The 25,385-nt window shown below is 51.2% G+C and overlaps 1 protein-coding gene across 4 annotated transcripts in view; it reads left to right on the top strand.

Annotated features, from left to right (window-relative positions):
- The first annotated feature begins 15,261 nt into the window (after positions 1 to 15,261).
- The window catches only part of LOC140459705 (fibroblast growth factor receptor 1-like), a 154,510-nt gene continuing 144,386 nt past the window's right edge, over positions 15,262 to 25,385 (top strand). For 2 of the 4 annotated variants that reach the window (XM_072554128.1, XM_072554130.1), the window contains exon 1: positions 15,263 to 15,451. The gene's annotated coding sequence lies outside the window, so the exon portion shown is untranslated. Of the gene's footprint in view, positions 15,452 to 25,385 lie in introns of all 4 variants that reach the window. The other 2 variants (XM_072554133.1, XM_072554132.1) reach the window with 2 other exon arrangements.

Below are 25,385 nucleotides of genomic sequence, written 5' to 3'. Positions count from 1 at the left end.
GAGTAGATATAAAAGAGACTAAGGGCAACGTTTCATGCACAAGGAGTTACGTGTATGGAAAGAGCTGCCAGAGTAAGGTGGTGCAGGCTGGTACAATTGCAACATTTAAAATACATCTGGATGGGTATATGATTAGGAAGGGTTTGGAGGGATATGGGCCGGGTGCTGGCAGGTGGGACTATACTCGGTTGGGATATCTGGTCAGCATGGACGGGTTGGACCGAAGGGTCTGTTTACATGCTGTACTGATCTTGAACTAATTGTTGCTGGTTGGAGTGACCATCACTGGGGAATGTAGTTACAAAATTAAGCTGATTTTATATACTTTTGTTATTCTAAGCTGTTGAAGAGGTATCAATATAAACACAGGATATAGATACAAGAAGTTGTATTTCATTGAATGGTGAATCTATCTTGATGGGCTAATTGACCTGTTACAATGTTTCCAAGTTCTTATTTCTTTCTTCATCATGTATATACGTTAACACCCTCTGAAATTGTATCTTTGCCTGGACCATATGATAGGAAGTTCCACAGTCCGACCACTTTCTCAGTTTTTCCGGAATCCCTCACTGGATATGTATATTGAAACCCTTTGGGGTTTTGTTTAAGAGGTGAGTGATGAATGGTCACTGTGCACTGAGATTGTTGCTCAGCTGTGACTCCCAGTAGATCTGCATGGAGACATTCACCAAGTCTGAAAGAGAATGACAGTGAGGAGTTCAGCTCGGGAGAAAACGGACAGCTTTCATATCGAACTGTCAATCGTAGAGTGGAACTCTGCTGGTTGAATTACCAGGAAAGTGCTCAACAGAAACTGGAATAAAAGACTTGAGTTCAGGCCAGGGACAGGAATACATTCAGCAGCTGGAGCCTGTTCCAATGGTCCATTGGAACTTGGCTAACTGACTTACTTATTGAGCTCTCAGAATTGGATGATTTCTCTGTAAAAACCAAATGAGTTGTGGATACTGGAAATCAGAAACAAAACCAGAAATTAGTGGAAAAGCTCAGCAGGTCTAGCAACATTAGTGAAGAGAAATCAGAGTTAACGCTTCAGGTCTGATCCCTGTCCAAGAGTTGGCTGGGAGTTGGCTGGGGGATTTTCACTGTTGCTGTCAATGAGCTGGGCTGACACAGAGCAGGTCCCAGATCATTCAGCAGGCTTTCCTGGAGCCGATGACTTGTCTCCTGTTGGTGCAAGTTGCTGAGCTGAGCTGAGCAGGGGCATGAGAAAGGTGAAGGCAGTGCTGAAACCAGCACTCCAACATGAGCAAGCACTCAGGATTTGATCCAGTGTTCAAACAATAGGTTCCAGCTGGATGAGCAAATACATCAGTTTACACAAAAAATCAAAGCTTTCTCTTCTGCAACAGTTAAAAGAGGGCAAACACAGTTATGACTAAGTAAATAATCACAGTGAGGCAAGCTGTTCAGACATGACAGTAAATAAAGAGCAATGCAGTTGGAGTGTTGTAAAACATGAAGTACTGAGGTTCCAGGCTCACGTTTTAATGAAATCTCTTCCAACCCTCCAAAAACATCATCAGTCAAGCCCCATTTACCAATCTCACCAATCCTGAGACATTAACATTGACTCAAAGTCACTGACAACTGCGATGTATTAATTCTCATTCTGTCATGGCCTCACCTATCCCCACCCTTCTTCATCTCTTTCCCAAAGTAGTCCCATGCTGCTCTCACCAACTACCTCCACCCCCCCACCTCCCGCCCCTACCCTGACTTGAATGACTGTTTGTCTTCTCTTTGTTTATTTACCTGCATGACCCAAAAAACTGGGATAAGATGGAAAGAGCCAGGGGAACGGTGGGCACACATCTTGCCCCTCCAGAATGCTATCCCTGAGAAAAGAATCCACCTGGTGATGTTTCCCCTTGACAATGATCTGATGTGCCTCTTTTAACAGCACCTTTCAGACCTGGGATCACTCCAGTACAGTGAGACAAGGGCAGCAGAAATCTGGGATTTCTCCTGCACCACACAAACAACAACAGCTTGAGAAGGCAGCTTACCGCCACCTTAACCAGGGCAATTAGGAATGGGCCCAGGCACCAATTGCCAAATCACATGAACAAATGGGGGATAAGGTTTGTTTGTGTGCTCGTCTGTAATGCACGCAACCTTACGTCCCCAGCATGGAGCACCCTCACCACAAGGAAGGTAGCAGCTATTGGTGATGGTCAGCAGTAGGGTGAGAGGGTAATGGATGTCGCCTTGTCAGCACTGTCTACATTTAGGGAAAAGTGAGAAAGTAAAATTGTTGTTTATTTGCAAGGTGCTACAGATAGGTTGACTGAGTGAACAAAACCATGGCATATGGAGTTGATTATAGCAAAAAGTTGTACAGTTTGATAGGACAAATCAAAACACAGACTATTATTGAAATGGAGAGAGACTCCAAACAAATGTGGTGCAGAGGGGTCTAGGTGTTCTTGTGCACAAAAGTGAGCATGTAACTAATTACAGAAGGCAATTTGATCTTCCTTGCTTATGGACTGGAGTTTAAAAACAGAGAAGTCTTGTTACAGGCTATCAGTGAGGCCACAACGTTGGTATCTGTATTTAAGAAAGGATATACTGTACCAGCATTGGACACGGTTCAAACGAAATACAGAAAGGTGATGAAGAAAGGTCACTGGACCCCAAACGTTACCTCTGCTTTGTCTCTCCACAGATGCTGCCAGCCCTGCTGAGTTTTTCCAGATTCTGAGGGGGTGTGAAAGGGTTGTGATTTGGAAAAGGTGCTTCCGCGAGTGGGGCTAACTCAGTCTATGGTACACAGTTACAGAACAAGGGAACAAGCATTTCAAACTGAGGTACAGAGGAAATCCTTCTCCCAGGAAGTAGTGAGAAGTGGAATTGTCTCCCTCAGAAAGTCTTGAACACTGAAGTATTTGAAGAGGAGATAAGTAGATTTTTGAAACATCGGAGTGTTGACGGTTGTGAGGAGCTGTCACAGAAGGGAAGTTGATGTCTGGGGCAGATCAGCCGTGATCTTAATGAAATCTGGGAGAGGCTTGAGGGGCTGAGTGGCCTACTTTGATGTTCTCACGTCCCTTATTACTTTGGTCAGCAATCTCAATACAGGTTCAAGGCAGTCAGTCTGACGGAAAGCTAAAATTCCCTCCTTTGTGCACAAAGCTGATTGACTACTCAGTGTTATGTGCTCAGACACATATACAACCACCACCTTTAAGGCCTTAATTTTGAATACAGACGTTCACAAAGAGAAGTCTATCAACCTCAGTTTTAAAGCGAAGAATTGATCTGACATGCATTGCAGTTTGGAGATGACTATTCCAGACTTGTCCAACAATTTGTGTGTGTGAGAGTCTTTCCATCAGCAGGATGTTATTGAGAAGGCAGGGGGCTTCTTCAGTTGCCTGGAGGACCATGGGAAGGCTCACCAAACCACGCAACCACACACCAACCAAGTGCCGGTGGGGACTTACCCTGGAGTGAAGATCCTGAGAATGGAAGTCCCCCCAGTACTTGCCACAAAGAAAACTGTCAGAGACCAAAAAAAAACTGCAGATGCTGGGAGACAGGCAGGAGGTTGGAAGAACATAGCAAGCCAGGCAGCATCAGGAGAGGCACAAGTCACCGTTTCAGGTGTAAAAAGAAGACTGTAGTTGCTGCAGGAAGATTGAGTCCGGACTCCCAAATCTCACCGAGCGGTGGGGAGGGGGGGTGGGGTTGGGGTGGGGAGGGTGGTGGTGGTGATGGTGATGGTGATGGGGGAGGGGGGGGAAGGCAGTGTTCAGGATGGGTGGGGTACTGGGTGTTGTTCTTCGGTTGGGATTTGTGAGGATGGGGGCAGGTAAGGTCCTGATGTCCAGCTCCTGATCCGGGCACTGAGGGAGCAGCTACCTTCCCACTACCTGCCCTGACCCCTGAGGTGATGAGCTTGGGTTGAAGGGTTTTGGCAGTCGGTGAATGGTGTGGGTGCAACATCACCCTACTTTCATCAAATAGCATTCCACCTTCAAGTTCTCACCTCCAGCAGCAGAAGATTTTGCCTAAAGTTTCACTGACAGAACAAAGAACAGCTTCTTTGGCCCACCAAGCCTGTGCTGACACATGACAGATTTCTCAGCCAAAGACCTTTTGCCTCTATGTGGTCCATATCTCTGTAATCCCTGCTTATTCATGTAATTGTCAAGATACCTCTTAAACATTGTTATTGTATCCACCTGCGCCACCCCTTCTAGAAGCACATTCCAGACACTTACCACACTCTCACATCTCCTCTAAACTTTCCCTCTTTTACCTTAAACCTAAATCCCCTAGTAATTGACATTTCGACCCTGGGAAAGAGACTCCAACTCGCCATTCTATCAATGCCTTCTATCATTTTGTCAACTTCCATGAGGTCACCACTCAGCCTCCAATGTTCAAGTGGAAACGATCAGAGTGGGTTCAATGTCTCCTCATAACTAATAGCCTCCAAATCAGGAAACAGTCTGGTGAATCTTTTCTGTACCCTCTTCAAAGCCTCCACATCTTTCTGATAGTGTGGTGACCAGAACTGGATGCAATATTCCACATCCGGCTGCAACATGCCTTGCCAATTTTTGCACTGTATGTCCTGACTGATGAAGGTAAGTATGCTGTACGTCTTGTTTACCACCTTATCCACTTGTGTTGCCACTTCCAGGAGAAAGTGAGGACTGCAGATGCTGGAGATCAGAGTCGAGATTGTGTGGCTGGAAAAGCACAGCAGGTCAGGCAGCATCTAAGGAGCAGGAGAATTGATGTTTCAGGCATAAGCCCTTCATCAGGAATGAGGAACAGCACACCTTGGTGTTGTCTGCAAAGTTACTAATCAGACTACCTACACTCTCCTCCAAATAATTTCTATATAAATTACAAACTACAGAAGTCCCAGCACAGATCCCCATGGAACACCATGAGCCAGAGATGTCCAGTTGGAAAAGTACCCTGCTACCATTACCCTCTGTCTTCTATGACCAAGCCAGTTCTGTAGCCATCTTACTAGCTCACCATAGATCACATGTTACCTCACCTTGCCATGAGGAATCATGCAAAACGCTTTCCTAATGTCCGTGTAGACAACATCCAGCCCTCTATCCTCATCAATCATCTTTGTCACTTGTTATGGACCAGACGAAACCCCCTTAAAACTTATCAAGGAAACAGCCTACACCCTAACTTTTAACTTGTTTAAAAGACAAGTGTAAGGCATTGTGATCCAGATTTGATTGATCAAACTATTAGGTTTTAAGTAGAAGATGTTTAATTCTTACACTAAACACAAATGAAAAAAGGTATAACCTTATTTAAAGACTTAATAAAATAATACATTATTTAACCACTACTCATTAACTGTTCCAATAGAGCAGCATCCCACAGACACACCCTTGGCAAAGGCAAATTGGGCAAACCAAATTACCCTTACTTACTATCACCCTCCATTCCAGAAGGAACACAGGCAGAATGAATCCAGCAAGGACAGAATTCAAGCTGTTTGTGGCAGCAGAGAGACAGCTGTATCTTGCCGCTACAGTCCCAAAACCCCAACTTCAACAACTGAAAGCAGAACTAAAACCCTAGGTTTGAAAAGTTTCCAACTTGCCTGTGGATTTACCTTCAACACTCCACCCAAATCGACATTCCCAAGTTCCTGTCTAATATTGTGGCAGTTATTGTCTAATATTGTCTAATATTGAGGACAACTCTTATCTGTATCCATAACTAACTTTAAACTTATGGAATTGTGATCACTGTTCCTAAAATAATCCCCTTTGATCACCTGACTAGGCTTATTCCCCAATATCAGGTCAAGTATGGCCCCTTCCTTCATTGGACTATTCAGCTACTGTTTCCAAAAACTGTTCTGGAAACACCTAACAAATTCCAACACCCCCATCCACCCCCCCCCCCCCCCCCCCCCCCAGATTCCTGGCGCTAACTGAGTCCCAGGGAGAAAGTGAGGACTGCAGATGCTGGAGATCAGAGTGGAGAGTGTGATGCTGGAAAAGCCCAGCAGGTCAGGCAGCATCCGAGGAGCAGGAGAATCGATGCTTCAGACATAAGCCCTTCATCAGGAATCCTGATGAAGGGCTTATGCTCAAAACGTTGATTCTCCTGCTCCTCGGACATTGCCTGACCTGTTGTGCTTTTCCAGCATCGCATTCTCAACAGTAAATGAGTCCCAGTCAATACAGGGGAGGTTAAGATCACCTTCCACAATAACCCTGTTGTCTTAACATTATTTGTCCATATATCTGTTCCTCTATCTCCTGCTGGCTGTTGGCGGGTCTGCAGTACAATCCCATCAAACTGATGGGACCCTTCCTATTATTGAGTCCTATCCATATGACCTTGCTGGATGGGCTCCCCTAGAGGTAGGCCCTACCTCAGGAGAGGTGTGGCTCCAAATTTTAGACCTTGTATTTTAGTCCCAGAGTCACCAGATTTCGCCTTTTTATCCTATGTGTTCCCCTTAAAGTCATGGTGAGGACGTGCTGGTCTTGGACTGGAGTTTACAAAGTTAAAAAAAATCACACAACACAAGGTTATAATCCAACAGGTTTATTTGGAAGCACTAACTTTCGGAGCACTGCTCCTTCATCAGGCTCAGATACATATACACTCTTACACACTCACACGATCACAGACCCTCACTCATGCACACACTCTCTCAGGGACACATGCACACACTCACACACACACAAACCCTTTCTCATACACACTCTCTCTCAGGCACTCTTACACACACACACACACCCTCTCTTATACACACAATCTCTCGCAGGCACACACACACTCTTACATACTCACACACTCACGCAGACCCTCTCTCATATACACGCTTTCTCTCAGTTTCACACACACACACACTCATGCAGACCCTCTCTCATGCACACACTGTCTCTCAGGCACACACACACACTCTTACATACTCTCACACTCACACAGACACTCTCTCATACAGATAGTCTCTCTTAGACACACAGACATACACACACACACGCACATACTCACACTCATGCAGACCCTCTCTCATACAAACACTCTCGCTTAGGCATACATACACACTCTCAGACACACACAGACACTCTCTCATACACACACTCTCTCAGGCACACACACACATACTCATACACACACACACACTCACGCAGACCCTCTCTCATACACACACCCACACACACACTCTTACATACTCACACACTCAGGCAGACCTCAGCTCAGGCACACACACTGCCTCTCAGGCACACACACTACCTCTCAGGCACACACACATACACACACACTCACAATCTTACACACTCACACAGACCCATACTCATACACACACTCTCTCAGGCACACATACACACACTCAGGCAGACCCTCTCTCATACACACACTGTCTCTCAGGCACATACACACACACACACAGACACTCTCTCATACACACTCTCTCGCAGGCATGCACACACACACACACACACACACATACGTACTCATGCAGACCCTCTCTCATACACACACTCTCTCTCAGGCACACACATACACTCTGACATACTCACACAGATCCACTCTCAAACAGATACACTCTCTCAGGCGCATACACCCACACACCCACACACTCTTGCGTACTCACACACTCACGCAGACCCTCTCTCATACACACACTCTCTCTCAGGCACACACATACACTCTGACATACTCACACACTCACACAGATCCACTCTCAAACAGATACACTCTCTCAGGCACATACACCCACACACTCTTGCATACTCACACACTCACACAGACCCACTCTCAAACACACACACACACACGCACTCTTACATAGTCACACACTCACACAGACCCACTCTCAAACACCCACACACCCACACACTCTTGCATACTCACACACTCACGCAGACCCACTCTCAAACACACACACACACACAGATCCACTCTCAAACACACACACTCTCTCAGGCACATACACCCACACACACCCGCACTCTTACATACTCACACAGATCCACTCTCAAACACACACTCACTCTCAGGCACACACACACACACACACTCTTACATATTCGCACACTCACACAGACCCACTGTCATACACACGCTCTCTCTCAGGCACACACACACACACTCAGACAGACCCTCTCTCATACACACACTCTCTCAGGCACACACGCACGCACTCACAGTCATGCAGACCCTCTCTTATACACACACTGTCTCTCAGGCACATACACACACACACACACACACACACACACACTCCCTCATACACACACTCTCTCAGGCACACACGCACGCACTCACAGTTATGCAGACCCTCTCTTATACACACACTGTCTCTCAGGCACATACACACACACACACAGAGACACTCTTTCATACACACTCTCTCGCAGACACACACACACACACATACACACACACTCACGCAGACCCTCTCACATACACGCACTCTCTCTCAGGCACACACATACACTCTGACATACTCACACACTCACACAGATCCACTCTCAAACAGATACACTCTCTCAGGCACATACACCCACACACCCACACACTCTTGCATACTCACACACTCACACAGATCCACTCTCAAACACACACACACACACGCACTCTTACATAGTCACACACTCACACAGATCCACTCTCAAACACACACACTCTCTCAGGCACATACACCCACACACACCCGCACTCTTACATACTCACACAGATCCACTCTCAAACACACACTCACTCTCAGGCACACACACACACACACACTCTTACATATTCGCACACTCACACAGACCCACTGTCATACACACGCTCTCTCTCAGGCACATACACACACACACACACACACTCCCTCATACACACACTCTCTCAGGCACACACGCACGCACTCACAGTCATGCAGACCCTCTCTTATACACACACTGTCTCTCAGGCACATACACACACAGACACTCTTTCATACACACTCTCTCGCAGGCACGCACACACACACACACACACACACACACATACGTACTCATGCAGACCCTCTCACATACACGCACTCTCTCTCAGGCACACACATACACTCTGACATACTCACACACTCACGCAGACCCACTCTCAAACACACACGCTCTCTCGGGCACACACACCCACACACCCACACACTCTTACATACTCACACACTCATGCAGACCCACTCTCAAACACACACACGCACTCTTACATAGTCACACACTCACACAGATCCACTCTCAAACACACACGCTCTCTCAGGCACACATACACACACACGCACTCTTACATAGTCACACACTCACACAGATCCACTCTCAAACACACACGCTCTCTCAGGCACACACACCCACACATACACACACACACACACTCTTACATAGTCACACACTCACACAGATCCACTCTCAAACACACACGCTCTCTCAGGCACACACACCCACACATACACACACACACACACTCTTACATAGTCACACACTCACACAGATCCACTCTCTCTCACGCACACATACACATACACAACTCACTCACAATCTTTCACACGTACACACTCATGCAGACCATCTCTCATACACACACTCTCTCTCAGGCACACACGCTCACACTGACTCACACTCTTACATACTCACACAGAGCCTCTATCTCATATACATCCTCTCTCAGGCACATACACACACATTCACACAGACCCTCTCTCATACACGCACTCTCTCTCAGGCACACATACACACACACACACACACACACACTCAAACGCACATACACACACACTCACTCATACACACTCTCTCTCAGGTACACAGACATACATTCACACACTCTTACATACCCACACACTCACACAGACCCTCTCTCATACACACACTCTCTGTCAGACAGACACACACATGAAAACACACATACACACACACTCTCACTGGCCTGTATTACATCACACGCACACACTCTATCAAGGACACAAACACACACACAGTCTCACACTGTCACACTTGCACACACGAACACACATTTAGGTCTGTGTGGTCAAGTTGTGTTTGCAGATACATTCTATTTTGTTCAAAAAGCACACAGTCTGTCGGCAGTCAATCCACGTGACATTTTATCAATTCCTACTTTGGAAATAGAACCAGTAAGGCTCATGATTGGAATACAGACAGACTCTAACCTCACACCTTTAATACATTATGTGAGCTGAGACATCACTTTTTTTAATAAAACCTTAAGTTATCCCAGGACTGTGATTTGGAAGTTGTTCTGGGATTTACGTGTTGCTGAATTGAAACTGCAACCCATTCGAAAAGATGGAAGACTTCACAGCAATCTAGGTTTGTTCAATATATCACCTCAGTTGTATGGCACAACGATCTTTTGTTATAAATTCTGTGTTCTATGGTCCTGCCCCACTAGCTAACTGATGAAGGAGCAGTGCTCTGAAAGCTTGTACTTTTAAATAAACCTGTTGGACTATAATCTGGTGTCCTGTGATTTTTAACCTGAATATCACAATGACTTTGACCGAATTCATCTTCCAAACTGCACAGAATGTAAACGTGGTTTGGTGTAATCTTTTCTTCTGAGTGATTCCTGTAAGTTTGGGTGTCAGTTTGATGAATTGACTCCGTGTTCCCTCCAAGGCCAGCAGATTCTTCACAAGGTGCGACATGCAAACACCACTTTCTGATGTCATCTTAAAGACCAGCAAATCACGGCACAGACAGGCAGAGAAAGAAATCAGTGACCTCCATGTTTTTATTGGATTGAGAATGAAGGTTACTGCATTTTGTTACCTGATCACAACCATGTGATTTATTGAAGGACTTTCAAGAAAATCACATTTAACCAGCCTTTTACACATTCTCACCACATCCTGTGATGGGGTGGTGCGAACTGCGTTATTTGTGACGATAATATGGCTTTAAGAGGCATATTTTGTCCTGGCTTTTTTTTGCAGAGAGGTTTTAAGGTCGAGGTGTTGAGCAATCTTCACAGAGCCACTGGAGTAAACACTTTGTGAGTCCTTAGGTTTCTTTTAAAATTGGAACAATAGAAGCAGCCTGAATGGGTGTGGTTGAGCTCTCACAGAACTAGGATCTTTTGTTTCACTCACAATTATTGTTGGGGTCTTGTGGCTGGGTTTGGAAGCAGAAGCGCATCTCTCCCTGCTACTCTCACTCTCTCTCAGAGTTTTCTCATTACGTTTTTCCTCCTGGGCTGCTCGAATTGAATGGGAGACAATTGGTTTTATTGACTTTGCTTTTGCCAAGTGTGTGTTGTTGGGGATGTTACTATGTTGCAACAGTTACTTTCTTGTTGTAAAATAGTCTTTTATTCTGTTAAATTTTCCAATCGAGTTCAGTTATTCCAATTTCCTCTTTCTTTTGTTGTATTTTAACTATTGTGAATGAATAAAGTGTGTTTTGCTTCAAATCTGGTTGTTTGACCAATGGGATTGCATCTGCAATACAATACCTTGCACTTGTCTTTAAAGTAAGGAAAAGTTAGGCTCTGGGCTATCTTCTTCACATCTGTTGAGGTGGTCCGGTCTGGTCCATAATATATTACATTGTCAATCTATCAGGACAATGGAAACACACTCTGTATTGGTGTGTCTGTTGTTTGCTTTTTTGGATAGATCTAATCTGAGCTGAGAAGCTGGAGAGCTTCCTCCTGGAGGGCAGAGTAGAGGGCAGCAGAGAGACAGGGGAGGTGATCCGGGTGGAGTTGGACGATGGATGTCATACAGTGGTTGTGGACAGGCGACAGAAGATGTGTTTGGATGGTGCATAGCATGACAGGAGATCTCCTGACAGCAGGAGCTAAAAACAGATGGACTGATGGAGTTTCGCAGACTGAGGACAATGCCAGGACAGGCAGCAAAAACTGGACAGATGGGTTCAGAAAGAACACACACATATATCTGCACTTTATTTGTCTCATGCTAATCAATTTCCTGTGCTGTATTTTCAACTGACCTTCTGAATGTTGGAAATGAAATATTTCAGTAAATAACAATGCACCAACTGTTTGCACTAAAGTAAATGTAAACGCAGCAGTTTATGGAACGATACAATTGCTTGTTGTGCTAACCTGTAATGTGTGTGCAGGTGATTGACAACAGTATGAGCAAGTTCCGTCACAAATCCTGTGACTTGAGTTCCAGATTTATTCTTTTTCAATCCAAAAGGTCGCAAATGAATCCTCCGTTATCTGGTATTGTTTCATGTAGAACAGAAGGCTTAACAATACTGGTAAAAAGGCTTATATGTGTGCTGGGTTAAAAGCTGGCTGTCTTCTTGTTACCAGAGTATTTGTTTTAGGATCAAAATCAAGACAAAAATATCTGTGGCTTGAATGGAGCTGTACAGAAAGATCCCAGGTTGGTACCGGTCAAGGTTTTGGTAGAGGTGAGGACAGAATTTAACCCTTCCCTATCTGGGACCTTCTGGTGAAGAGGGGGCACCACTGGGTTTGGAGATCTCTGAAACCATTCATGTTAAAAATTGAGCTCTTAATCTTGACGACTGTCGGTCCACTTGATTGTCATGGCTGCAATGCTCTGTTCTGGGCTGACCAAGGAAAGGGCACCATCTTAGGTTGGCTGAAAACCAGAAGAGATTGGTCCTTGTTCACAGTCTCAGCCCTGGGCCAGACAGATGAGAATTCAAGTCCCACTCCAAAGGCTTGTCTATGCAGTGCAAGCTGACACCAGGACAGCACTGTGCATGACATTGGTTCATCAATGAGATGTTACCCTGAAGTCAGCAGATGAATTATTCATTTTAAGTCCAAGATCGAGAGATCATATTCGCCAAAGAAACAAAGGAATGTGGGGAACAGATGGATCTGAGGAGTTAGGTTGGAGAATTAGATACAATCTCATTGAATGGGGAAGCAGGTTTAACTGGTTGAATGGCCTCTTACTGTTCCTTATGTTTCTACTTGCCCTCTTCAGTGGAAGTAAGATTCCGTGACAGTATTTGAGAAACTGGGGGGGGGGGGGGGCGGGGGGTTTGGTGTGTCGCCCCAATGTTCTGAGCACTACACAAAGTCTCTGTTTAAATCTGACCCGAATTAAGTTTTTTCATTGTGAAGGTGTAGAGTTTAAGGGCCAATATTCCTGACTTTGGTCGTCAATTTGCAAATGTTTCTTCAGATCTCAATCTGCACCATGCCAAAGAAATTGTGACTGGAACTGTTCATTCTCCCTCAATGTTCTTTCCCAGTGAACTCTGAGACAAAGTTTTCAATGACAGATATCGAAAGCAACAGTGGAAGCATCCCCCGAAAAAGTCAAACATCTCTGCTAAGCGATGGCCCACCAAAATGCAACGAGGTTCGTTCAGAAAGACACCAAATCCAAAATGTGGGGGTCAAGTCAAAGCAACTGAGGGAGTGGCATCAGGGTGGCTCAGTGCACTGCTGCCTCACAGCAGCAGGGACCCGGGTTCGATTCCAATCTCGGGCGACTCTCTGTGTGGAGCTCACACATTCTCCCCGTGTCTGTGTGGGTTTCCTCCCACAGTCCAAAGATGTGCAGGTTAGGGTGGATTGGCCATGGGAACTTGTCCCGTCATGTCCAGGGATGTGCAGGCTCGGTCAATGAGCCATGGGAAGTGCAGGGTTACAGGGATAGGGTTGGGGATGGGTCTGGGTGGGATGCTGTGGACTAAATGGGCTGGATGGCCTGCTTCCACATGCAAAGGTTCTGAAAATCTCCAAAGAATTCCTCTCACTGGCTTTCTGCAGGACACCTGTACAGGAATAGAGACTAGGTGAAAGTGGCTACTGCAGATGCTGGAGATCAGAGTCAAGATTAGAGTAGTGCTGGAAAAGCACAGCAGGTCAGGCAGCATGTGAGGAGCAGGAAAATCAACATTTCAGGAAACCAGAGCACCCAGCGGAAACCCATGCAGACACAGTGAGAACGTGTAAGCTCCGCACAGAGAGTCATCCAGAGTTGGGAATCAAACCCAGGTCCCTGGCACTTGGAAGAAGCAATGCACTGAGCCACCATGATGCTTTTGCCCGATGATGTCGATTTTCCTGCTCCCAGGACACTGCCTGACCTGCTGTGCTTTTCCAGGATTAGAGACTGAAGAGTGCAGCTTTCAGTTGTCAAACCCAGTGGAAGCATTGGGATTTCAGTCCCTGAAGGTGGAGGACTGCTGAGAAAGAAAATGAGACTGGTGTGTGTGACCTAATTTTAATTTATTTGGTATGTTGTAATTCAGTTGAGAAGTAATTTCAGCCAGTAATATGTTCATAAAACCAGGATGGGCAGAGATAAGGTGAGCAGCAAAGATCTTGTCCTTAGGGGAGGGTAGGCAAGTCCAAAACTGGAGGACACAATTTTAAGGTGAGAGGGGAAAGATTTGAAAGGGTCCTGAGGGGCAGCTTTTTCATGCAGAGGGTGGTGCCCATGTGGAACAAGCTGCGAGAGGAAGTGGTAGATGCTGGTCCAGTGACAACATTCAAAATACATGTTGGCAGGTATTGGACTAGCAAAGGTTTTGAGGGATATGGGTCAAGATTAGAGTGGTGCTGGAAAAGCACAGCAGGTCAGGCAGCATCTGAGGAGCAGGAGAATCGATGTTTCGGACAAAAAGCCCTTCCTCAGGACTGATGTGGACCAAGTGCAGGTGAAATTGACTCTGGGAAAGCTAGCTCGTATGGATGAGTTGGATGGAAAGGTCTGTTAAAAAGATTTGTCCTTGAATTTGTCTTGGCCTGACGTAACCTAACTCCAGTTTCAACACCGATTCCTGTGGGGGACTGTGATTCACTTAACGTCGTTCTGCTTCAAGCTCACAGTCTATGCCAACCACCATGAACTGAGGACTGACGGCGCTCATCTTCCGATGCGCGTCACCTCGAGCCAAAAAAAAACCCCGTTGGGATCTTGCTGTGCCGATGTTGTGGGTGCCAGGGCTGCCACTGGCCCGGTGCGGGAGGGAGAGACAGCAAGGCCAATCCCAATGGGATCCCATTTTGTGTTGGAAGTTTGTGTTCCCCCACAGACAGGGCAGGGCGCTGGGAGGGAGGGTTGCTTTCTGTGATTTTTTTCTGTTCGAGGTGGGGGGCACACCTCGGTCGTTAAGCGGGAGGAACACCAGAGGGGGGGGGAAAGGTCTTTGTGTGTGTGTGTGAGAGAGAGAGAGGTTGGCGGGGGAAAAGACCCAGCACCTTGCAACTGCTGAGAGACACACACACACACAGAGCTCAGAGCAAACTCTCAGGGAGAGAAACCCAACCTCTCTCTCTCAGTTTGTGTGTGTGTAGCATCACGTGTACCACCTCCTTCCCTACCCCCCTCCCCTTCTCACTCTCTCTCCAGCTCCAAGGAGGAAAGGGAAAACGCTGGAGCGATGGAGGCAGGAGCGAGCAGGGGGTGCGCTGGGCACTGAGAGACTCCAGGAACCTCGGCTCTCTCTGACCCGGGAGGGGGGAGGTGAGTGTGCTGCTCCAAGGGAATGGGGACAGACAGAGACACAGACTCCTCTCCGACTCACACAGACAAAGGCAACTCTCCAGGGGAGGTGGAGGGGGAGAGAAACTAAAGAAAAGTTAGCCAAAGTTTGGCTGCTGCCTTTGTTTGGAGCCTGGAGTCCCGCGCGTTCCCCTCGCCCAGGGGAGGGAGGATTGCAGGCTGGGGGGGGGGGGGAATTGGAATCGGGTTCGGATGGGAATGCATAGCCTTTCCTGGACCCATCTCCTCACCATTGACCCCCCCGGGGCGGGGGGTTGCCCCTGTTGAAGTGGTCCTTCCCCCTCCGCCCCCTCCAAGCCCCCCGATTCAGGGCAGACGCTGGGAAAACGCAGCGAGACCGACCTTTTCCCGGGGCAGGAGTTTGGATGGACCCGGGGAAGGAGGGAGAGAGGAGGGAGGGAAAGGCGGGCTTTGGGAAGCTCTCCTGCTCCCTGCAAACCCCGGGATCTCTGGCAAACGCTGAGCCCCTTCTGGTTGCTTCGGTTCAATGGAAACTGGGGTCTGCTGTGTCCCAGTGTCTCTGTCTGTCTCTGTGTGTGTCTGTGTGTTTTATTATTTTACAATGGTTTCGGGAAAGAAAGCCATGCTCGCTCCTTCCTCAATCCTGTCCCTGTGTCTCTCCTTCCCACCACCCCCCCCCCCCCCCACCCCCCACCGAGATTCCCAACATGAAATTCTTTCCTCCCGTTTCAACTGCAGCTCTGAGCCCACAAAATGGGGAGGGGAGGCAATGTTGAGCGTGGGGGGGGGGTGGTAAAGTGAGATTGTTCACCGTCTCATTCTGGCCCCCAGGTCCCAGAATCAGGGAGAGAGGGAGCGGGGAGGGAGGCTGATCCTGAGGGAGAGAGAGGGGGGAAGGAGGCTGATCCTGAGGGAGAGAGGGGGGAGGGAGGGAGCGGGGAGGGAGGCTGATCCCGAGGGAGAGAGAGGGGGGAAGGCTGATCCCGAGGGAGTGGGGGAGAGTGGGGGGAAGCTGATCCTGAGGGAGTGGGAGAGAGGGATGGGAGGCTGATCCCGAGGGAGAGGGAGGGGGATGGAGGCTGATCCGGGGGGAGAGAGGGAGCGGGGAGGGAGGCTGCTTCTGAGGGAGAGGGAGGGAGGGGGGAGAGAGGGAGCAGGGAGGGAGGCTGCTCCTGAGGAAGAGGAAGAGGGAGGGGGGAGGAAGGCTGATCCCGAGGGAGTGAGGGGGAGGGAGGCTGATCCAGAAGGAGAGAGGCGGAGGGAGGCTGATCCCGAGGGAGTGGGAGGGAGAGGGGAGGAGGCTGATCCCGAGCGAGTGGGAGGGAGGGAGGCTGATCTCGGAGGGGTAGGGAGGGAGGGAGAGAGAGGGGAGGGAGGCTGCTCCAGAGGGAGGGGGCAGGCTGATCCCAAGGGAGTGGGAGAGAGAGGGGGGAGGGAGGCTGATCCCGAGGGAGCGGGGAAAGAGAGGGGCAAGGCTGATCCCGAGGTGGTGGGAGGGAGGGGGGAGGCTGATCCCAAGGGAGTGGGAGAGAGAGGGGGGAGGGAGGCTGATCCCGAGGGAGAGGGAAAGGGAGGGGGATGGAGGCTGATCCGGGGGGAGAGAGGGAGTGGGGATGGAGGGAGGGCGGAGAGAGGGAGCGGGGAGGGAGGCTGGTTCCGAGGGAGAGGGGGAGGCAGATCCCCTCTCTCCTCTCCCTCGGGGAGAGGGAGGGGGTAGGGAGGCTGGTTCCAAGGGAGATGGAGGGGGAAAGCTGATCCCGAGGGAGTCGGGGAGAGGGAGGGGGGAGGCTGATCCCGAGGGAGTGGGGGAGAGGGAGGGGGGAAGCTGATCCCGAGGGAGTGGGAGAGAGGGATGGGAGGCTGATCCCGAGGGAGAGGGAGGGGGATGGAGGCTGATCCGGGGGGAGAGAGGGAGCGGGGAGGGAGGCTGCTTCTGAGGGAGAGGGAGGGGGGGGGGAGAGAGGGAGCAGGGAGGGAGACTGCTCCTGAGGAAGAGGGAGAGGGAGGGGGGAGGAAGGCTGATCCCGAGGGAGTGAGGGGGAGGGAGGCTGATCCAGAAGGAGAGAGGCGGAGGGAGGCTGATCCCGAGGGAGTGGGAGGGAGAGGGGAGGAGGCTGATCCCGAGCGAGTGGGAGGGAGGGAGGCTGATCCCGGAGGGGTAGGGAGGGAGGGAGAGAGAGGGGAGGGAGGCTGCTCCAGAGGGAGGGGGCAGGCTGATCCCAAGGGAGTGGGAGAGAGAGGGGGGAGGGAGGCTGATCCCGAGGGAGCGGGGGAAAGAGAGGGGCAAGGCTGATCCCGAGGTGGTGGGAGGGAGGGGGGAGGCTGATCCCAAGGGAGTGGGAGAGAGAGGGGGGAGGGAGGCTGATCCCGAGGGAGAGGGAAAGGGAGGGGGATGGAGGCTGATCCGGGGGGAGAGAGGGAGTGGGGATGGAGGGAGGGCGGAGAGAGGGAGCGGGGAGGGAGGCTGGTTCCGAGGGAGAGGGGGAGGCAGATCCCCTCTCTCCTCTCCCTCGGGGAGAGGGAGGGGGTAGGGAGGCTGGTTCCAAGGGAGATGGAGGGGGAAAGCTGATCCCGAGGGAGTCGGGGAGAGGGAGGGGGGAGGCTGATCCCGAGGGAGTGGGGGAGAGGGAGGGGGGAAGCTGATCCCGAGGGAGTGGGAGAGAGGGATGGGAGGCTGATCCCGAGGGAGAGGGAGGGGGATGGAGGCTGATCCGGGGGGAGAGAGGGAGCGGGGAGGGAGGCTGCTTCTGAGGGAGAGGGAGGGGGGGGGGAGAGAGGGAGCAGGGAGGGAGACTGCTCCTGAGGAAGAGGGAGAGGGAGGGGGGAGGAAGGCTGATCCCGAGGGAGTGAGGGGGAGGGAGGCTGATCCAGAAGGAGAGAGGCGGAGGGAGGCTGATCCCGAGGGAGTGGGAGGGAGAGGGGAGGAGGCTGATCCCGAGCGAGTGGGAGGGAGGGAGGCTGATCCCGGAGGGGTAGGGAGGGAGGGAGAGAGAGGGGAGGGAGGCTGCTCCAGAGGGAGGGGGCAGGCTGATCCCAAGGGAGTGGGAGAGAGAGGGGGGAGGGAGGCTGATCCCGAGGGAGCGGGGGAAAGAGAGGGGCAAGGCTGATCCCGAGGTGGTGGGAGGGAGGGGGGAGGCTGATCCCAAGGGAGTGGGAGAGAGAGGGGGGAGGGAGGCTGATCCCGAGGGAGCGGGGGAAAGAGAGGGGCAAGGCTGATCCCGAGGTGGTGGGAGGGAGGGGGGAGGCTGATCCCAAGGGAGTGGGAGAGAGAGGGGGGAGGGAGGCTGATCCCGAGGGGGAGAGAGGGGGGAGGTAGGCTGATCCCGAGGGAGCGGGGGAAAGAGGGGCAAGGCTGATCCCGAGGGGGAGAGAGGGGGGGCGGGCTAATCCTGAGGGGGAGGGAAAGAGAGGGGGACTGATCCAGAGGGAGGGGGGAGGCTGATCCCTCGAGAGTCGGCGAGAGAGGTGTGGAGGCTGATCCCGAGGGAGAGGAGGGCGGGGGGCTGAGCCCTCGGGAGTGGGGTGGGGGAGGGAGGGAGGCTGATCCCGAGGGAGTGGGAGAGGGGGTGGTGGTGGGGGGGGGGGGTCTTATCCAGAGGGAGAGACAGTGGGGGAGGCTGATCCCGAGGATGGGGGGTGTGGTGGAGGCTGTTACCGAGGGGGGGAGAGAGAGAGCGGGGAGGCTGATCCCTCGGGAATGGGCGAGAGCGGTGTGGAGGCTGATCCCGAGGGAGAGGAGGGCGGGGGGCTGAGCCCTCGGGAGTGGGAGAGAGAGGGGGGGAGGGAGGCTGATCCCGAGGGAGAGGGAGGGGGGAGGCTGATCCCAAGGGAGTGGAAGAAAGAGGGGGTGGGAGGGAGGCTGATCCCGAGGGATTGGGGGTGGGGGTGGGGAGCTTATCCAGAGGGAGAGACGGGGGGGGGGGCGAGGCTGATCCCGAGGATGGGGGGGTGGTGGAGGCTGATACCGAGGGGGAGAGAGAGAGGGGGGATGCTGATCCTGAGGGAGAGGGAGAGAGAGAAGGGAGGCTGATCCCGAGTGAGGAGGGGGGGGGTGAAGGCTGATGTGGGGGGGGGGGGTGGTGGTGGAAGGGGGTGGCTGATCCCGAGGGAGTGGGAGAGAGGGGAGGAGTCTGATCCTGAGGGAGTGGGAGAGGGAGACTGATCCTGAGGGAGAGAGGGGAGGAGGCTAATCCCGAGGGAGAGAGGGGAGGAGGCTGATCCTGAGGGAGAGAGGGGAGGAGGCTGATCCCGAGGGAGTATGAGAGGGAGGCTGATCCCGAGGGAGAGAGGGGAGGAGACTGATCCCAAGGGAGAGGAGGGAGTAGGCTGATCCCGAGGGAGTGGGAGAGAGAGGGGTGAGGCTGATCCGAGTTGGGGGGGGGGGCAAGGTGGATCCCGAGGGAGAGCAGGGAGGGAGGCTGATCCCGAGGGAGAGGAGGGGGGAGGCTGATCCCGAGGGAGAGGAGGGGGGAGGCTGATCCCAAGGGAGAGGAGGGGGGAGGCTGATCCTGAGGAAGTGGGAGGGGGGCTGATCCAGAGGGGAGTGAGGCTGATCCTGAGGGAGTGGGAGAGAGAGGGGTGGGAGGCTGATCCCGAGGCGGGGGTGGGTGGGGCGGGGAGGGTGAAGGGGGTGGCTGATCCCGAGGGAGAGAGGGCAGGAGGGTGATCCCGAGGGAGGTTGAGGGAGGCTGATCCCAAGGGAGTGGGAAAGAGAGCGGGGTGGGAGGCTGATCCTGAGGGAGTTGGTGGGGGGGGAGGGAGAGGCTGATCCCAAGGGAGAGGGAGCGGGGAGGCTGATCCCAAGGGAGTGGGGTGGGGGGCTTATCCCAAGGAGGGGGGTGTGGTGGAGGCTGATCCCGAGGGAGTGGGAGAAAGAGGGGAGGGAGGCTGATCCCGAGGGAGTGGGAGAAAGAGGGGAGGGAGGCTGATCCCGAGGGAATGGGAGAGAGGGGGGGGAGGCTGGTCCCAAGTGTGGGGTGGGGGGGGGGGATGAAGGGAGTGGCTGATCCCGAGGGAGTGGGAGAGAGGGGAGGAGGCTGATCCTGAGGGAGAGGAGAGGAGTCTTATCCTGAGGGAGTGGGAGAGAGGGGAGGAGGCTGATCCCGAGGGAGTGGGGGAGAGAGGGGAGGGAGGCTGATCCTGAGGGAGAGAGGGGAGGAGGCTGATCCCGAGGGAGTGGGGGAGAGAGGGGAGGGAGGCTGATCCCGAGGGAGTGGGAGAGAAGAGAGAGGCTGATCCCGAGGGAGAGAGAGGAGAGGAGGCAGATCCTGAGGGAGAGTGGGGAGGAGGCTGATCCCAAGGGAGAGGGAGAGAGAGTGGGGAGGGAGGCTGATCCCGAGGGAGCGGGAGAGAGGGAGGAGGCTGATCCCGAGGGAGAGGGGAGAGAGGGAGGAGGCTGATCCCGAGGGAGAGGGGAGAGAGGGGAGGAGGCTGATCCCGAGGGAGCGGGAGAGAGGGGAGGAAGTTGATCCCGAGGGAGTGAGGGAAGGAGGCTGATCCCGAGGGAGAGCAGGGAGGAAGCTGATCCCGAGGGAGAGAGGGGAGGAGGCTGATCCCGAGGGGAAGGGAGAGAAGAGGGAGAGAAGAGGGAGGCTGATCCTGAGGGAATGGGAGAGAGGGAGCACCAGGCTGATCTCAGGGGAGATGGGGGACAGACCCTGAGGGAACCTGATAGGGAGGATGCTGATCCCAGGAGAGGGGGCACTAACTGAGGGCAGGTTGCATCCCATTGTGTCCTCCTGTCTGTTTTGGACCCTTATTCCCCAGTGGCCTGTTCCGAGGTTTTGATGGGATGGACTATGAAATGTCTGTGATGATACAGTGCACAATCTCCTCATGCTAGTGCAGAATAAGATGGCCTAACATGAACTCCTGGTTGTTGCCTTGTGAAGTCCCTTGGGATTTTTGTGTGTTGTTCAAGGTGCGGTATGAATACTAAATGATGTGATGGAAGAGAATGCTTGGGCATTGACCTTGTTATGTTGTAAGAAGGACCTTGGTGTTGGAATGAGGTGAATACTCTGCTCCTGTCATGCTCCCTTCTCTCCGTCTGCTTTTTAAAAAATTCTTTGTGAAAATCCCAGCAACTGTTTGTTTCCCATTCACTGCCCGTGAAGCTGCTGAGCAAAGTCTGTGGGGCTGTTCCTGAGAGCACAGAGTGCAGCGTCCAAACCCTGGCCTCTGCTGGCCTGACTGACTGCAGGTTGTGTGACTATCCTGGGTTTGCCCATGGTTTCCTGGTTTGAGGAGGGGCAAGTTGACTTAGCCTCCTCCTCCTCCTCCTGAGCAATACTCAGGAAGGTGCTGGGCCTCCTTGGACAGCCATCAGAAGGGGGGTGTCTCTGAAGCAAGGTGACAGAGCTGATGAGCCAGTGCTCTGAACCAATCAAGCCAGCAATTGTTCATTCAATACTTTTCATCCAGGGTTACTGAGAGTGAGAATCTGTACTCTCTGGGTGATGATAGAGCAGGGAGTGATCAGAGCTTGCTTCTGCTTGTAAGTAGCAGAGAATGTGATGGGCTGAACAGTCTCCTTCAGGGCTGGAACCATGCTGTTGGTGTATTTCGATGAAGTGAGGGGATTGTGTTGGTTCTGTGTCTGCGTGCGATAATTGTCCCGGTTTGTTGGAAATGGAGCAGAATGCGGCAGCATGTTTCTGTCATGATCCAGCCTGTGTAGGTACCATGACCCCTGTCCTATCGGCTGCCTGGATGTGACAGCAACACCTGAGCAGTGGACTGGCTATCACAGAGGATTTGGAAAAGCCCAACACGTCAGGAAGCATCTGAGGAGCAGGAGAGCCGACGTTTCAGTCATAAGCTCTTCATCAGGAATCCTTCAGATGCTGCCTGCCTGACCTGCTGTGCTTTTCCAGCGCCTCACTTTCTGAGTCTGACTCTGCAGTGTCTGCAGCCCTCACTGTTCCTGGAGGACGGCCAGGGTTTGTTGGCCCTGGGGGATTACTGCTGCACATCTGGATGCACATGTGTCCATATGTCAAGTGCAGAGAACCTCTGATAATCCTGGGCCGAATATTTCTCCGAGATGTTCCCAAGGTGTCCTTGGACACTGACAGGGAATGCTGTGTTTTGAATTCTGCTGACCACTCTGATTAGGTTGAGCTACCCGCGGTGTGATGATATTGAAGAGAGGTGTTAAACCAAGTTGTATTCCTTCAGCATTAGATTCCCTACAGTTCAGCCAACAAGTCCACACCCACCCTCTGAAGAGTAACCCACCCAGACCCTGAATAATGCACTTAACCTGAACACTGTGGCCAATTTAGCATGGCCAATTCACCTTTGGACTGTGGGAGGAAACCGGAGCACCCGGAGGAAACTCACGCAGACACGGGGAGAACATGCAAACTCCACTCAGACAGTCGCCCGAGGCTGGAATTGAACCTGGGTCCCTGGCGCTGTGAGGCAGCAGTGCTAACCACTGAGCCACCGCGTTGAGAGTGAAGCTGGTCAGGTGCTGGGGTTGGGTTTGTGGTTAACAAACAAGCGACTGTGGGTGGCTGGGGATCTCAAACAAAAACAGCCAATTGTTGGAGAAACTCAGCAGGTCTGCCAGAGTTTGTGGACTGGGTCAAACAGAGTTAACATGGCCATTTAGAGTCCCGTTCTGAACAAGGGCAACGGGTCTCTGTTTCTCTCTCCACAGATGCTGCCAGACCTGCTGTGTTGCTCCAGCAATGTCTCTGTTGGTTTGTCACAGGGGAAGCTCTGGTATTGGGTGGATGGCCAGTTTGAGGTTGTGTTGAAGATTTCCCTCTCCTGGTCTGAGGTGATGTGTTAAAGTAGGTCAAATCCCATGCTGAAGGCTGTGTTCACTTCAGGTCACCCCTCTGTTTTTGGTTCGACATTGAAACGAAGCCTTGACTCAGCCCCAGAATATCTTTGGTGCCTGGCTACCTTTCAGATTGTACGAACAGCTGAGGATTTCAGCAGTTTTGGTGGAAACCACGCTGGCTTGCACAGCTCTTGTACAACTCAAACTGACTGGGTTTCGCAGACCCTGAACACACTGATCCTTACTCCTGGTCTGTTCTCTTCCAGTGCACACGTGCTCATTTATCTGAAAGCTCCTTCTGTAGCTACCGAATGAATAATGCAGGAAATGGACTAAGCAGTTGGGTGGTAATTTCTCCAAGACATTTCCAGGCCAGTTAGTCTTTGTGGCATTGTGTGTTCACCCAGTAATGTGGCAATCAGTGATAAGTTGCTCCAAAAGGGCATGGCTGAGGGGAGCAGAGTAAACCAAAGCTGGCAAATGTTGGGTAGGTTTTGCACGTAATTCCATTAAACCATTGATGAGCTCGGCTTCAGATGCATACTACTGGGTACTTGTATTGAAACCTTTATTTCAAAATGGATTATGAAGATTATTCTGAAGTGAGCATTGTATCCTCAGGGAAACTGTTTGTACCACACACGAGACAAGCTCTCTTTTTCTCGACCCCCTTCTCTCTAAGAGAAACATAAGGCTCCATGTTGCTGTTATCATTGCTGAAATCCTGAGGTCCTGAGGTCCTGAGTCAATATTGAGGATTCTCTCCTCTGTAGACAGCTGTGCTAAGTGAGCAGGGGTGTTGATCGCTTGTGACAATGCTTCCTTGGGGATTGTGGAGCAAAATTGTCGGATGACTCGACATGTTATGGCAGGGTCTGCAGGAGATGGCACGAAGGAGTTGGGCGAGGTGCCACCTGAAGGTACATTTCTCAAGCCAGAACTGCTTTTCTTTTAGCTGCGTTTTCTCAGCTTGAGTGGATTGCTTGGCCGCAATGGGTGGCCCTTACAGCTGTGACTGGCCTGGCCTGGGTTATTGAGAAAAGCAGAAAGCTTATTTCTACTCATGTTCACAGCTCCCACGTAGGAAGTGAAGGGCACGTTTCTCAGCATGCCAAAGCAGGTCTGAAGTCACTTCGTGGATGAGTTAGCCCGATATCACAGAATGCTGCTGTCCCCACTGTCAATCACAGGACACTGCCTGAGCTCGCCATTCTGCCCTTTTTTTAAGACCAGTGCGGTTGGTGTGTGACTCCAACCCCAATGTCACACTCTCAGCATCGCAATTTGGCCTCCCCTTCTTGCTCCATGCCCAAGGAAGTTGTGACTTGTGGGATTTGAGAAGAATCAGTCAGCACACCACTATCAGAAGGGGAAGCTTGTTGAAGTGTGCATGAGGGAGAAGGAGGGGACGGAGCAGGCTAATGCTGTCGAAGGGAACGTTTTTGAGATTTGGGTTGCTCAGCCTTATCAGACAGTGCTTTGAGAAACCACGTGGTGTCTTCCCGTGAGGTGAAATACTCCCTCAGTCCTACCCTGACTGGAAGCCTCTGGTTTTGTGGATTGTTGCTCAGGATGGTGTTGTACCAACTGTTGCCATGCTCTCTCACTTAGTCCTGTAGGTCAGCCTCACCCTGGGATTTTTTATGCCAGAGAGACCCTTTATCTGATAAATATTGAGAAGACACTGGCTTCTGAAGCACATTGGCCCCAGTTTTCTGAGGTGAAGCCTACATGTGGTCCCTGACTGTCTCACTCATGCCCCACATCCGAGATGATAGCCTATCACTTTACCTTCTGTTATTGCTAATTTACTCTGAAAGAATTGGAAATATATGTTTAACAATTACACTGAGGGCTGCAGTGCTTAACACTGGACCATAAGCTGTGAGTCCAAACCTTGAGGGTGATGTAGGATAAAGGATGAGGTCTGACTGTGGAATGCCAATTAAATGGTGTATGTCACAGGAAGTGATGCAGTCACATGATCTTGTGCTGTCTTGCAGCCTGGTGGTAAGATGGAGCCACAGGAAAGTATCTTTCCTTATACTTCTGTCAACTCTTGTCAATATTCTAAAGCATCTTCTGGAAGGCTAAGTTCACTTCTGGTCCCCTTCCTATCGGAAGGATGTTGTGAAACTT

Source organism: Chiloscyllium punctatum, chromosome 35, assembly GCF_047496795.1.
Source record: "Chiloscyllium punctatum isolate Juve2018m chromosome 35, sChiPun1.3, whole genome shotgun sequence".
NCBI classification, from domain to species: Eukaryota; Metazoa; Chordata; class Chondrichthyes; order Orectolobiformes; family Hemiscylliidae; genus Chiloscyllium; species Chiloscyllium punctatum.
This window is presented reverse-complemented; position numbering and strand designations above follow the sequence as displayed.